General features: G+C 41.2%; 1 pseudogene; it reads right to left on the bottom strand.

The window, feature by feature from the left end:
• Positions 1-5,060: 5,060 nt before the first annotated feature.
• Positions 5,061-6,105, bottom strand: LOC102489699 (40S ribosomal protein S6-like; annotated as a pseudogene).
• Between the last annotated feature and the right edge of the window lie 3,397 nt (positions 6,106-9,502).

Raw genomic sequence — 9,502 nt, 5'->3', positions numbered from 1 at the left:
AGAGATAGAAATAAAGTGGAGCCAACAAGTGGTGTGGTGCTTAAGGCACTGGACTCCCACATGGTTGACTGCAGTTTGAGTCTTGAACGTGGCAGCTTGCTTTCTCACTTTCCCCCTCTCTATCTCTCTCTGGTAAGCACACCTGCCCTATGACAAATTAAAATGTAATAATAATAAATAAAATTCAATAAATCTCTTTTAAAAGTTGAGATAAAATTTAAATTTTTTATACCACCTTAATCTGTGCTTTTCCTTTACATCTTATCCACAGTCATGTTCTGAGTATCTAATAACTTTTCCTTGAAGCCATTCCACCAGTATAGTCCCAGAAAGGAGAATGATGACTGTCTCTTAAGGAAGGGACATATGGTAAAAGGGAAATGCTTTCCAGATAGAAAGACAAAGTAAAAGGCAGGAGTATGGAGGTAGAGGATGCAGTAGAAATCTTCAGGTAGGGAAGATGGTGACCTGAGACCCTAATAGCTTAGAGGCAGGCTACAAGTCAAGAAATGACATATTTGATATGTGAGTATGTATATTAGTTTTTATTGCTGCTGTAACAGATAACCACAAACTCAATGAGGTAGAACATCATAAATTTCTTTTCTTACAGCTTTGGGTTCTTAGGATATTCTTTAGTTATACAGAGACAGTCAGAAGTTGCTATATTACAAGTTTTGTACCAATTAATACTTTGGAAGTTTAAAATATATTAAACTTAGTAAATACTATGGTTTGAATGTGTGCCCTCCAGAATTCACGTGTTAATCCCTTTGTGGTATTAAGAGGTGGGGTCTTTTTGGAAGTAAGTCAAGAAGGCTCCACTGCCATGAATGGATTAATGCCCTTATAAAAGAGCCTCAGAGGCTGGCAGTGGCATGGTGGTTAATGTGTTGAATTCCTACACGAACGACCAAGGTAGGAGTCCCAGACCTGGAGACTTGCTTTCTCACTTTCCCTCTCTCTGGTCAAATTATACCAACTGTCCACACTCTATGGTAGAGACTGAAAGTCTGGAGGACATAAAAGCATCAAAAATTGTTACTGACACTAGAGACAAAGTGGAAGGAGAGTGTGGGAGGGGAAAAGCATAGGAAATTTGGGGGGAAAAGTAGAGAGGTAAGTAAGACCTTTGTGGGACACAGATACGGTTTATTATCTGTTGATGATGTGCATAGTATTCTCAAATGGGCTGGACTGAGGTGTATATCATGTTGCATAAAATCTCTTTAAAATCTAAATGATGTATAGTTATTAAATGTATAAATAATAATAATAATAATAATAAATAATTTTAAACAGAAAAATAATAATAAATAAAATTTAAAGAAAAAGAAAAAGCCTTCAGACAGTTTGCCCCTTTTTGCTCTTCTGCCTTCTCCTATATGAGAACACAGTGTGCATCCCTTCTGAAAGTCACAGCAACAGGTACCATTTTGGAAGCAGAAAGAGCAGCCCTCACCAGACATCAAATCTGCAACACATTAATCTTGGACTTCTCAGCCTTCAGAACTGTGAGAAATGAATTGCTGCTATTTATAAATTATCCAGTCTGTAAAGATTTTATATGAACTAAGACAGTAGAGTACACATTCAGCGTTTTGGTGGGGTTTTTTTGTTTTTGGTTTTTTTTTTTACTATTTTTGGTTTTTTTGTTTGTTTTTTAATTGCCAGGCATATGTGTGTGCCGGAGAGTGACAGATGTAGGGGTGGGGAGCACTCCCAATGGAGAAATGGGAAAGGATTACTTAGAATTGGGTAAGCAATGCTGCAATACTTTATCCTCCATTTCTCTGTCCTATTGGGATTCAGGGCATGCACACACATGCTCCTGGAATGTTTTCCAAGCCGCCGGTACCAAGAGTTAGACTGTGGTCATACATAGGCTATTGGGCTGGCCCAAGGACACATTTGTTTATGTGCTACTGTGTATTAACGTTTTTTAAATAATTATTTAATTTTATTTATTATTATTTTTAATTTGTTACAGGGCATGTGCATTCACCAGAGAGAGAAAGAGAGAAAGAGAGAGAAAGTGCAAGAGTAAGCTGCCAGGTCTGGGATTCGAACTGTGGTCAGCCATGTGGGAGTCCAGCATCCTAACCACCATACCACCTGCTGGCCTCTGCATTTTTTTTAAAGTTAAAACACATTTCAAAAATTAAATTAAAACTAAACATTTGTGAAACAATTGCATTGCTGCATTTTGCAGAACACCACATGAAAAATTTGTTTACCAATATAAATTTACATTTAGAATGACTCAATTTCTATTATTCTATCATGTCTACAAAATTTATTTTAATTCTTTCACTGTCTTAAAACATTTTAAGAGGCTTATGCCTTAGGGCATATGTGCTCACCAGAGACAGAGAGAGACAGAGACAGTGAGAGGAAAAGTGAAATAGCACGCCCTAGGGGAGACAGCCATCCACAATCCCTTCTCCATTGTTCTCTCAGGATCTTTTTTTTTTTTTTTGAGAGGTTTTTGCTAGAGAGGGCTTTCCCCAGAGATAGAAAGTGAGAAATCACCCCCCAGGGGGGACGGCCATGCCACAATCCCTTCTCCTCCATTCTCCTCTCGGGATCTTGGGTACACACGCACAGATGCCTGGTTTGAGTTTAAGCTGCTGGGTCCAGGACTCGAACCGCAGTTGACAACATGGGAGCCCAGCTACATACCATTATGCTAACTGCTGGTCCACAAGATCTTGAGCCCACATGCACACATGCCTTATCCAGAACCACAGTAGGCCATGTGGGAGTCCAGCAATATAACCGCTGTGCCACCTGCTGGTCCTATCTACAAATTTTTTAATTCTAAGAAAATACTATGTTTTGGGGACCAGCAGTTGGCATAATGTGCTAAACCCTGCACCTACCATATAATTTTTATGGTATTGGTAGAGTCCGAACATTGTTCAAACCTGTTGGGATTTCTTCTACCTCTGTAACTCCCTAGAAGAGAGAAGGTCGTAGTTTATTTTTAAATATTTCCCCAGGCATACTCTGTGAATTGTGAGCTGATTAAATAAGCAACCATTCCCTTCTCTCTGAAGCATGACCTCCTAGTTGTGAACATCACTGACAAGCTGGGTGCACACCTGCCCACGCATATGACATGCACTTTCACTTGTGCACTCACAAAATCATCTAACTCCTTGTACAAGCAAACCTAATTACAAAGCAAGACGCCTCCACCAGCTGCAGCAGCAAGTCTATTTATGGACACTCCTCCTTAGAGGATATCTTATACCAAAATGGTATTGCCAGCCATGCAATGAGATTACCTGCAGAAGCACTGACTTGAGCACAGAGAAAATAGTTGTCAGGCCAGTTATGCTGAGTTTCTTGGAAGCAGTGTTCAAAAACTGTCTCAAGGCTATGCTAAAAAAAATGTAAACTAAAAAGTTCAGAGAGTAGATGAGAGTTTTACTGGTATCAATAGTTTGGATGATGCCTAAAGATTACAAATTGGTTAGAACAAAAACAATAAATACAAAAATTTAGAAGTTAAACTGGAGTGAGGCCAGCAGGTCACATGGCATTGGGGATGCTGGACTCCCACATGGAGGACTGCGGTTCGAATCTTAGACCTAGCAGCTTGCTTTCTCACTTTCTCTGATAACTATAGCAAGTTTTTTTTTTAAATAATATTTTACTTTATTTATTATTATTGTTCTTCAGTTTGACCAGTGAGAGACAGAGAGAGAGCGTGGGAGGGAGAAAGAGAAAGCAAGCTGCCAGGTCCAGGACTTGAACCACGGTCAGCCATGTGGGAGTACAGCACCTTAACCACCACAACACCTTGCGATCACACTATAGCAAGTTTTAAAAATTATTATTATTAATACAATAAATCATTATTTTTTATTTTATTTTATTTATTTATTTTTCCAATTTGCTTTAGAGAATGTGCACTCTCCAGAGAGAGACAGGGTTGGGGGAGGTGGAGGAGGGGGAGTGAGAAAGCAAACTACCAGATCCAGGACTTGAACCATAGTCAGCCATGTAGGAGTTTAATGCCTTAAACACCCCTCCACCTGCTGGCCCCAATAAATAATTCTTTCTTTAAAAATGAAGTTAAGCGGGACCAGCAGTTAGCATAATGGCTATGTCGCTGAACTCCCATGTAGTTGACCGCGGTTCGAGTCCCAGACCCTGTGGCTTAAACTCACTCCAGGCGCGTGTGCATGTGTGCCCAAGATCCCAGGAGGGGAATGGAGGAGAAGGGATTGCAGCGTGGCCATCCCCACGGGGGAGGGGGGTGATTTCTCGCTTTCTATCTCTCTGTCTCTCTCTCTCTCTGGCGAGCACATGCACCCTATAGCAAAAACCTCTCCAAAAAAAAAAAAAAGGAAGTTAAACTGAATTTCAGTTTGTATTCTAGAAACAAATATTCATTCTATTTGATACTCTCTATAAGAGATTCTAGAGATCATCAAGTACACTACCCTCCCAATGCAGTATTAAGTTTCTAGAATTTGTAGGAAATAATGTTAAGGAACTGATAAAATGATCAATGTCCAAGTCCCTAAATATCACCAGAACAACCAGTTGATAAGCTAAAGGTGATTTTATTGCTTACAATAATGATAAAGGAAGAACCTCAGGGAATCAGATAGTTTCTTGGAGAAGAGAGGACAAATTTTGATTTATTCGAATTCTGAAATCTAGTCTAAAGCAGGCCCATCAATAGAGAGTTGGAGCAATGGGGAGGGCTTAGTCAGAATTGGATAAGAAATGTGACAGAATATTAGCATTGGTGAAAAGATCCAAGTGGTAATTTTGAGGTTTAAGAGTTCAGAGAGTCTTGAGATGGAGTGTTTGGTATTGAAGAGTCCATGGAAATGGATGATAAAATTATTTCCTGTAATGAATAATAAAGTTGTATCTTTCTGGTCAAGAATCTCCTGAAATAATAAAGTTATGAAATTGTGGAGGCAAATATTAAAGTCATGTTCATATAGACAGTAAGCTGTGTAGGAGTAAACAGTTTCAGTTTCCAATTTTTTTTTTTTTGAGATCCAATCTTATTTATTTGTTTCTCTTATAAAATCTTATTTTTGACTGGATTCAGACTTAGAAATAGAAACTCTCAGAGAGAACAGCCTGCGTCTCTTGGCAATCTGTTCTTGGCATTTTTCGTTAGCCTCCTTCATCCTTTTGGCCAAAAGTTTAGCATATTCTGCTGCCTCTTCCTTATTTTTCTTAGTACGTTGTTTCTTGAGGGCAATACGCTGGCGTTTGTGTTGCAGGACACGGGGAGTCACGAGACGCTGCCTCTTAGGTGCTTTGGTCCTAGGTTTCTTACCTCCTTTATTTAAGGACTTTCTTTTTCTTTTTTTTTTTTTTTTTTTTTTTGGAGAGGTTTTCGCTATAGGGCACGTGCACTCGCCAGACAGACAGAGACAGAGAGACAGAAAGAAAGCGAGAAAGCACCCCCCAGGGGGAATGTCTACCCAGCGATCCCTTCTCCTCCATTCTCCTCTCGGGATCTTGGGCACGCACGCACACGCACCCGGTGTGAGTTTAAGCTGCCGGGTCTGGGACTCAAACCGCAGTCGACTACATGGGAGTACAGCAACCTAGCCATTACACTAACTGCTGGTCCCTATTTAAGGACTTTCTTACAAAATATTGGTGGACATTGTCTTCTTCAGAGAGGTTGAAAAGTTTTTGGATTCTGCTAGCTCTCTTAGGCCCCAGGCGACAAGGCACCATGGTATCACTCAGTCTTGGGATATCCTTCTTTTTTTTCACAGAAACCAAGTTGAGAACGCTCAGATTGGCATCCATAATGCAACCCCAAACAGATTTGAGCTTTCTCTCTCCAGTTCTCCTTGGTCTGTAACAGGACTGTCCCTTACTTAGTACGAGGCGGACATGGTCATGAGTCAAGACACCCTGCTTCATGGAGAAAGCCTGTTTGTCATTTCCACCACCGATTCGGACTACATAACCCTTCTACTCTTCACCTAGAGCATCAGCAGCAACTTCTGTGGCCATACGCTTCTCATAAAAAGTACGAAGTTTGTGTTCATCATCCACTTCAATAATGAGTTTCTGGCAGCCAGCGGCAGGGAAGGAGATTTTTAGCTTCATTTTGAAGCAGCTGATCTCTTCCAAGCCACCACAAAAAAGACTAGTTCCCAATATTCAGAGTCCAAGGGAGGGAAGATGTATTTCAGCAAGTTCTCAGGCCCCTCCATGAAATCTTTGCAGATAACATGTAGCAATGAGGCTGGTTTGCTTTCGCACTTAAGCTGAGCCTACTTGAAGCATCAGCCAAGTATATCATTGTCAGTACTGGAGTTCCCGGGCCTGAACTGAGATGGAGACGAAGGAGCAGGAAGAGCTAAAGAAAGTTTAAACAAAGTTTTTTAAAAAGCTAAGAATCAAGCTGAAAAAATACAAATAAACTGGGAATTCTGGAGACAAGCTAGAAATAGGAGGCAGGCTAGAAATTAGATAGAAACAAAATGCAACCTGACAGAACATAATTTGCTGCTAAATCAGGAAGGGTCTGGATGTTTATTGCAATTGGAGTTCAAGTATTTGAGGCTTTTCTCACTGGCTTTCAGATATCTGGGCTTAGATAAATCAGACTTACTTAAGGGCACAAGTTTTGAACAGAGACCCCCTCATCCTGCTCTATTCCAGCACACACCACTTCTTAGGCCTCTCCCAGTCAAACAGTAGATTGGGTCTGCCTGTCTCAGGTTTCTTTTGTACAAGGCTTGGTAGGTTTGTGAAACTCTTCTAGTGATAGAAGAAAAGCTACTTTCCATTCACTCATAAATGCTTCTCTAAATGAGACTCTTACTCCTACCTCAGGAATGAGTAGACTGCATTGCTGTTGGAAGTCGAGCACTGCTATTTCAAGCTCATGCTCCTTATCTCATTGGAATGGAAAGTAGAGTGCAGAAATTCAGAGTAGATCTGTGTTTATAGCCACTTGGCATTTAAATACCTCTGTGACCTTCATCAGCCTAAGAAATAACTTTTCATACTCAGTGGATCTGTATTTACAGCCACTTGACCTTCAACTACAGCTATGACTTGAATCAGTCCAAGAAATAACTTTTCATAGAAGGGTAGGTGATTTGGTAGGGTGGGCAGAATTGCTAAAGAATAAAGGAGTTGGGACCAGCAGATGGTGTAATGGTTATGTTGCTGCACTCCCACACAGTTGACCACGGTTCGAGTCCCAGACCAGTGACTTAAAACTCACGCCGGGTGTATACAATTGCATGCCCAAAATCCCAAGAGGAAAATGGAAGAGAAGGGGTTGCAGTATGGCCATCCCCCTGGGAGGTGATGTCTCACTTTCTGTCTCTCTGTCTTTCTGTGTCTCTCTGTCTCTCTGTGTCTCTCATGTCTTTCTGTGAGCTCACACACTCTAATGCAAAAATTTCTCTTAAAAAAAAAAAAAAAAGAATAGGGACCAGTTAGCGTAATAACTACATCACTGGACTCCCAAGTAATCGAGCGCGGTTCGAGTCCCGGACCCGGTGACTTAAACTCACGCCGGGTGTGTGTGCGTGCGTGCCTAAGATCGCAACAGGAGAATGGAGGAGAAGGGATGGCGGCGTGACCATCCCCCCGGGGGTGATTTCTCGCTTTCTGTCTCTCTGTCTCTCTCTGTCTGTCTGGCGAGCGCACGCACCCTCTAGCAAAAATCTCTCAAAAAAAAAAAAAAAAAAAGAATAAGGGAGTAGGGGGCAGCAAGTGGCATAGTGGTTAAAGGCGCTGGACTCCCACATGGCCAGTTGCAGTTCAAGTCCTGAAACTGACAGCTTGCTTTCTCACTTTCCCTTTCTCTCTCTCACTCTGTCCCTCTCTGGTCAAATTTAAATACATACATACATACATAAAGTTAAAATAATTCTTTAAAAATAATTTTAAAAAGAATAAAGGAGTTGTCTGTGGAGTAAAGTGACCAATTGTTAAGAGTGATATCCTGGGAACCAGCAGTTAGCCTAATGGCTATGTCGCTGGACTCCCACGTAGTCGACCGCGGTTCGCGTCCCGGACCCGGTGGCTTAAAACTCATGCCGAGCGCATGTGCGTGCGTGCCCAAGATCCTGAGAGGAGAATGGAGGAGAAGGGATTGCGGCGTGACCATCCCCCTTGGGGGGTGATTTCTCGCTTTCTGTCTCTATGTCTCTCTCTGTCTGGCGAGCGCACGCGCCCTATAGCAAAAAACCTCTCCAAAAAAAAAAAAAGAGTGATATCCCTACAAGAAAACAAACCATAAGTAGTTATTATTACAGGAAATTGCTGTGAAAGCCTCTCCTGTCCGTCCAGTCCACTTACTCCAAAATCACTAGGTCTTGCTCTTATCTTTCAGGCTTCTGATCTGTGAGCTTCCACTGGTTTCCTAACTGCCTCTGTGCTCCTTCACTAATAATAATCCTCTGAGTACTCAATGAGTTGTGGAGCCCAGCTCTTTTGCAAGTGTGAGGAGTTCATTTACTCCTTCAGTTTTCATAATTCTTGTTTTCTCAGGAAGACTCTCCCATGCCAGACCCAGCTTATGCACTCTGCTTCCTCTGTCATTATGAGGTAGAGATTTAGAGATTTGAGTCATTTGTCTAGAACATGTGATTTCCAGAAGCTCTTCTCTCTCAACTGGAACAGTAAATGTGATTTCAGCCATTCTGTTTTTCCTGTGCTTGCGAAATGTAGCATTAAGGGTAGAAAATGCACGGTTATGCAGATAACTGCTGTACTTATCAACTTGACTGGAAGAGAATTCACTGGCATGCCTTGTACTATCTCCCTCTGCAGGAAATGGTGAGGTTGACCAAACAGATTTTCCAACTCCTCCTGTTTGTTCTGTTTGTTTGTTTGTTTGTTTTCCAGAGAGAGACAGAAAGAGGGAGAAATGTAGGCCCCTTGTTCAAAAAATTACTGTCTCTGTGAGACTAGAAGTATTGAGTGGGCAAGTGCTGCCCTCTAGTGCCTGCCATCTAGCGACACTTGCTCTACTCCAGCAGGATGTATAATAGCAACCTACTGTGTGAGCTCTGGTGGGCTTAACTGCTTGACACTATTCTGGGGCTTCCCTTTGGACTGCCTGGAATTTTTAGCTCTTGGGCATTAATAAAGATGCTCATGTATAAAATTCCTATTGCTGGGTGATGCAATCATGCATCTTGGTATATCTTAGGTGCTCACTAAACAAACATTCGGATGAGGGATACTCTTCAGAATCAGAAGTGTTTCAGATTTCAGACTTTTTTTTTTTTTTTGGATTTGTGAATATTTACATGCACATAATGAGGTGTTTTGGGATGGGACCGAAGTCTAAATTAAAAATTCATTTATGTTTCATATATGCTATATGCACATAGCCTGAGGATAATTTCACACAATCTTTTTGTATTGCAGCAGTTTGATTACAACACATCAGGTCAAGTGTGGAAACTTCAGATATAGGTCCATGTTGGTGCTCAAGAGTTTAAAATTTTGGAGTATATATATATATATATATATA

This window comes from Tupaia chinensis, unplaced genomic scaffold (genome assembly GCF_000334495.1).
Source record: "Tupaia chinensis unplaced genomic scaffold, TupChi_1.0 Scaffold000093_1, whole genome shotgun sequence".
In the NCBI taxonomy this organism is placed as follows: Eukaryota; Metazoa; Chordata; class Mammalia; order Scandentia; family Tupaiidae; genus Tupaia; species Tupaia belangeri.
Note: the sequence above shows the minus strand (reverse complement) of the source record. Positions and strands in the feature narration are given on the sequence as shown.